Below are 6,458 nucleotides of genomic sequence, written 5' to 3' on the forward strand. Positions count from 1 at the left end.
ACCTCTGCGAGTATCTCTTTATTGGGGAGGTAAAATACATTACGAAGATGGGTCAATTTGTTACTTGCCTCGTACCTCCAACTGTACGTTCACATTACAGCATAGAATTGGATATGAGGAGTTGGTTGACAGAATTTATGAATATATAGGGATCGATAGGGGCATGTTCAAGTTGAATTTATTTCTCCGTCAACCGTGTGGCCATACCTGTTATAATGTCTCCACAGTGATGGATGATGAAACTTTGGAGATAATGTATGATGTATGGAACGAAATTGTTCCATACATAATCGAGATTTATATCGAGAAGGAGGAAATTGACCAAAATATTTTGATATTCAATCGCAAGAATTTTGTTGGCTTTTGCCCCAGTGGTCATAGTGATTCAATCATTCAACATTTTATCTTCAGTGGTCATATTTAATTTTTTTCTTTGTGACCTTGATATAAACAAATATTGATTCATTTTCTCATTGTCTATTGTTGATTTGTTATCCAAGCATTTGAGGGTTTAGTTAACGTGTATACATACAGAATATGCTAAATGCTAAACTATTTGATTTGGAGCCTTCATCACCCGTGCTTTCAGTTTCATTAAGCAAGCTGCAAATCTGCCGTGGTTGATGTGCGTATGTAGCCAACCATTTTGAGGGTGTCAAGTCAGTATATCAGAATAGTTTAAAAGTTTTAACCAAAAATTAACACCATTCGAATCTTAGGGAACCATCAATAAGGTTAAGAAGCTTTTCATCTTTCAAGTTTCAGAATTTCGATTGATTTGAACAATAATAGAAATCGAATTCAAATTGAGGAAACAAATGGCATCTACACATTTATATTTTTAGTTTTTTTTCTCTTAAAAGTTACTTGTTTGTAAAAGTGCAAGGCTATTAAAATATATTTGTTCTGAGAACAAAACTAAATGATCAATAAACAAATATATGAAGTTTTGACTTTCTTGGTTTTGCACGCATCACAGCATGGAGCTGCAGTCGGGGAAAGGTTCATTGACAAAGTTTTAATTGTGAGTCTATAGAGATTGCATTTTAGAGATCTCTTTTGTATGTAGACAGCGGATATGATTATATATTATTTTAAAGTTTTTTATGCAAATAAAAAGAAAAATAAAAATAAAAAAGATGTTATATTTGTTGTATGTTGTTGACTTAAAACTTATTTTGCATCTGAAATATTTTCATTGTGTAATTATTTGATTTGGTTTTTAAAAACTCATTCATTGTCTTAATAAGATTTTAGATACGAGATAATGGGTTGTTTATCTTATCAGTTATCTATAGATCTTTAGTTCATATTATGTTAAATCCTGTATCTCTTGCTATTATGTGGTCTTTTCTATATTTTACAATTAAATAGGCTTCTTATCGGATATATTTAGTAATCTTCTAAAAAAATTGAGCTTTCTCTTGAATTTGTTCACGAGTGGCACATTTTTTATGCACATCAAATCATCGCAAATGCAGTTAGTCAATGCAAGATGATGTTACATGGTAATATATTAGTTTGAAACTCATGAATTGCCAATCATATTCAATTAGTAGGTAAAGCACGTGACCGAGCACGAGCATCCATAGGGACAAAACCCGAATCCTTCATTTCAGCGTGCCTATGCGTAGTTGCGACCATTTTTTTTTTTTAGGTCCATGGTTAGGGCTGGTTCACAACACATGATTCAGGAAAATTCATATTAGTTTTACTACTAAGCATGCTTAAGGAAATCCAAACCCAAAACTTAAACTCCAAAGCTTTAAACCCAAAGTGAAAAGATTAAAGAAAAACCTACTTTCCCGCCAAAAACCCTCTCCTGAAAATTTCGATCCTATAAAATACCAAAACCACGCCACCCTCCACTCCAACTATCACAATTCAAAATCTGAATCCTCTCCATCCTTCACTATCGAGCTAGTAGAATTCAAAGGTCTAAACTAGTATTTGGTCTGTTAATTGAGTTGAAAATGGTTGCGGTTACATTTTTTGAAGGTATTAGGGCTCAAAATCTGACATTCACAGAGAATTTGAGGTTGTTAGGGGTCTAGCTATGGCAAGGAGCGATCAATAATCGTCGTTCATTCCTTGGCGTTGCCCAATTCATCCTGTTAGCGGTCGAATGGGTGATGTTCACATTCTTCACCGACGACGGCAAATGGATTCGGGGTAGTGTAATGCCAGGGTATGAGCATTTTGGGGTAGCTACTTTTTTGCCATTTGCGAGAATAGTTGGATGTTATTGCTGTCTATTTGTTGTGTGGCTTACTCAAAAGTTGGTACATTGTGTCGCGCCCCATTTTTCGCGATGGAAAATAAAAGGGTGTTTATAAAAGATGTGATTTTATTTTAAAACAAGTGAAAATGGACTTAGAATGAGACTTAAAAAAATGCGACAATTTGGGTCCAAAATTTAGTCTAAAAGGGTTTTTAAGAAAAATAGGATTCGTTACTTGGTATTGAATTTGGGTGTACTAAGTCACCCCAAAAATGTTATTTGACAAAAATAAAATAAAATAAAACCCTTTTGAACAAGTCCAGATCTTTGAAACAAGAGAAAATGGGTTCGGGAGTCACGGTTGAAGAAAGGGAAGGTAAAGATTCAATTAAGTCAAATCTAAAGCACCCTTTCAACCTAATCTAAGCTAATTGCGAGGTTTAGTCAAAATTTTCCTAATCTAACCCTTAATTTTATCACGTTTGGATGTTTCCCACATGGATGCAAATCTAAATTTATAAAATATCAAAAGGGACAAAATATCCATTCAAGAGTTTAATTGATACCAATCGCATTAATTGCGAATGTCAAAATAATTTCTTGAAGGGGTCACGAATATGCAAATGATGAAATTAAAAAAAAGAAAAGAAAAGAAATTATATACATAGATATAAGTGATCAAAGAAAAAGGGAATGCAACATAATGGGTACGGGAGACAAAAACTCATGACATAATTTTCTTATACAGGGATCGATGGGGTATTTAAACTAAAAGTTATAATCATCCATATTCATGTTCAAAGAATAATTCTCCTAATATGAACAAGCAAATGAACTAACTTATTCTACAATTTCTTGAGTGAGATGCAATTCTAAATGATATGATTAACACATATAGAGGGTAGGGGATAATATAATAAAAAATATCATGCAAATGAGAAAACATTCTAAAAATAAAAAATATGCATGAAAATGTAGTGAATATCACACAAAAATAATCTAACGCACGAACGATCTAAGAGTCTAGCGTTGAACTAGCCCATTTCTAAAAATCCTTATTGGCGTTGGACTAGCAAGTAAGCAGAGGGAGAAGCCACAACTAGCGTTGGACTAGTGTGGTGACGCCATGCATTAATAATACATAGTAAAACAGATGAGGCATAAATTAAAAAAAATAAACACATAAGAGCGCATAGCACGTAACACGTAAACATAATATCTAGATGTAAAAATCCTAACGAAAGTGGATAAAGCATATAACACATAAGTCACATAAACACACAACCTACCTATTACATTGAGGAGCCTAACTACAATCTAAATGGGAAAAGTATGAAATAAAACAAATCTAGTTAGCCTATCTATTACATTTTTTTGAGGTAATTAAATGCCTCTCAAATAATTATAAAAACTAACTAAATAAATATAAGAAAATTTGAATGAACATTTAAATCAAATAAATAAAACATATGAAAAATATATAAATACATAGGAAGACGTAAGTGCACATAAAAGCACGTAATTGATATTGAAATAATAATAGTAGGGGTACCTCCTTTTTGAAGTGGTGACTAAATGGAGTTAAATTGTCTTATTTATACTCAAAATGAATAGAAGAATCATGGGACCAATTTAATTGAAAATAATAATAATAATGAAAATACTAAATTCACCTTAACATGTCAAAGTAAATAAATTCAAGAACATCTAAAATTACAAGTTAAATATATTCAAAAGTAACATAATTAGCTATTAAATAAAAGAAACAATTATAATAAAGAGAGTCAAAATTCACCAGGGACTGAATTGCAAAATTTGAAAAACTTTTGGGCACAAAAATTATATTTTTTCAAAGTTTAGGGGTTAAAATTAAATGAAAGATAAAATTCAAGGACCAAAGTGCAATTAATTTAAGGACTTAAGTGAAACAAATTTAAAATGTTCTGTGCTGCAGTGAAACTACTCCAAAGATCAGGGGCTAAAGTACAAATTTCGGTTCCTGATATTCTTAAGAAAATGGGCCATTAGACCATTCTCCATTTCTTCTTTGTGCCACGGCCATTCGGCCCAATCGAAAGTCCAGGATAAAAAGTCAACCCCCTTTTTTATCACTCAAATGCAATAAAAAATGAACAAATTCTGACCTTCTAGCCCAACCGAAATCCAAGAGAAATAAATCAAAATCCAATCAAAATAACCACAAGCCCACTAAAAAATTAGCTCAATTCTTTGCCTTTTTTTTTTCTTCTTTTCTTTTCTTTCCTTTCTTTTTTTTCTTCCCCATTCGTTTCTTCTTCTCCTCTGGCCATCTGAAGCTCACTTCAATTGGCGGCCGCCGGTGGCGCCACCGCCTTCGGACCATCGCCGGCGACCTCTCCGATCACCGAATTTCACCAAAATACACCTTCACACTCAAATTTTCACGTGGATTGCATTTTTGGAGTTAGTTTTTACAAAAAAAACGACCCGAAAGTATCCAAAAAAGCAAAAGATAGACCAGTTTTTATTTTTTTCACATCACCATAACTTTCACTAAAAATTATAAAAAATATACTACAACACTCCTTGTGATTTTTACAACCTAACTATGAACTGAAATCAATAAAAGCAACAACAAATATGACAAAATTAAAATAAAACAGTGCAAAATGAAGAAAAATTATTCACATGCTTCTAAAGTTCAAACTCTCAAAATGGTTGAGCAACCTCAAGTTTTCAGGCCTTGCACTAACCATAATCATCTATTTTAACAAACAAAATGCACAATAATGAGTACTTTAATTCAGTTTTTGATTTAGACATTTTTTCAAACATCTAACATGCATATACAAAAATTATCTCCTTTTCTCTACTCTAGCTCAAACCATTTCCCAAATGTTCAACAATGCAAGACAACAAAAGTAGGAGAAAACAAGCAACAAAATATGAATTTAATGTTAAAATAAAACTGAAAAAAAAAAGAAAAAATATACCTCAAGAATGTTGCAGTCACTTGGTAGGTGAGGTTTGTGATTAAATTCCTAAGCTTCAATGCCTGACAACTTGTTCCCCCCTTATGTTGGCTTTGTTGTGTTGAGTTTGTTGGAAAAAAGAGAGGGAGTCAAGAGGGAGAACCGAGAGAGTGAATTGAGAGAAAAAAATTTTTTGGAGCTTTTTTTTTTTTTTTTTTTTTGTCCGTCCTTGTCTGATGGGAAAAAGAAAGAAATGCCAAGAAAGCTCTCTTTGTGCAAGTGTGCAATCGAGAGATGTATTTGGGAGAAAAGGTGGGGAGTTGGTATGTTTTCTTGTCAAAAATGGTGGTCTTCCCACCTAATGAAAAGAAAGAAGCATGGCAATTGAGTGTGAAATGGGTTAAGTGTATTTGGTGGAAAAAAAAATGATTTGGATGATTTGGATGATTTGATTTCTTGATTTTCTCTTTTTTTCTTTGTTTTTGTTTTTGTTTTTTGTTTTGTTTGTTTGTTTCTTCTTTTCCTAAAATAAACCTGCAAAAATGAGAAAATTACACATTAAAATGTTAAAAAAAAAAACTTATCAAATAGATAAAAATTCAGGAAAACATTGAAAATTGACAAAAATTTGATGTCTACACACTGCTTGAGGCAGTGTCGGTGCAACGGATTATCTAGTTTTGCCACTTTCATCGCCATTGTGATCTTCAGCGTGTGGTATCTGTTCTTATCCATTTTCTTGGGGCTTTGTGTCGTGGAGAGAATTCCAAAATTGGGAAGAAATTTAAAAATTTTTTTGCAAAGGGGGTGGTTTGAGAATGCAATTCCGTCAAGAGAGCCTTCGTATTTGATGAATGCAAATTCACTTCGCATTTTTACACCCACAGAGGCAAAAAAAAAAAAAAAAAAGAACTATTACATTGACCTCGCAGTTCACAAATGCGAGGTCCCTGACATTCGAAAAAAATGCGCCTTTAGCAAAATGGCACTACAAGTCGCATTTTGCTAAGGCACTTATTGTGTGTATTGTACGAAATTTAAAAATGCGAATGCCCTCCTCAGTTTTCTTCTTCTTCTTCTTCTTTCCAGCCGCATTTTCTTCGGGCCTCTTCACACACAAATCACTAAATTCTATTTTTGCTCCATATTTTGGTTAAAAATCATCAACCCAACACCTTTTGAGCATTATATTGCCTTTGTAACCGATTAAAATTCAACAAAAATACCTGAAAATCGATTTTCAAAGAGATTGAAGGCTAGGGTTTCTAGTTTTTAATTTCTTCAAT

At 32.8% G+C, this 6,458-nt stretch overlaps 1 long non-coding RNA gene across 1 annotated transcript; it reads right to left on the minus strand.

The window, feature by feature from the left end:
* Window positions 1–4,504: 4,504 nt before the first annotated feature.
* LOC140011466 (uncharacterized) lies at window positions 4,505–5,600 on the minus strand. Its single transcript, XR_011818645.1, has 2 exons — window positions 5,194–5,600; window positions 4,505–4,625 (listed from the first exon to the last, which is right to left on the minus strand). It is a non-coding gene; the product is annotated as an uncharacterized lncRNA (long non-coding RNA).
* Window positions 5,601–6,458: the final 858 nt, after the last annotated feature.

Source organism: Coffea arabica, chromosome 7e (assembly GCF_036785885.1).
Source record: "Coffea arabica cultivar ET-39 chromosome 7e, Coffea Arabica ET-39 HiFi, whole genome shotgun sequence".
NCBI lineage: Eukaryota > Viridiplantae > Streptophyta > Magnoliopsida > Gentianales > Rubiaceae > Coffea > Coffea arabica.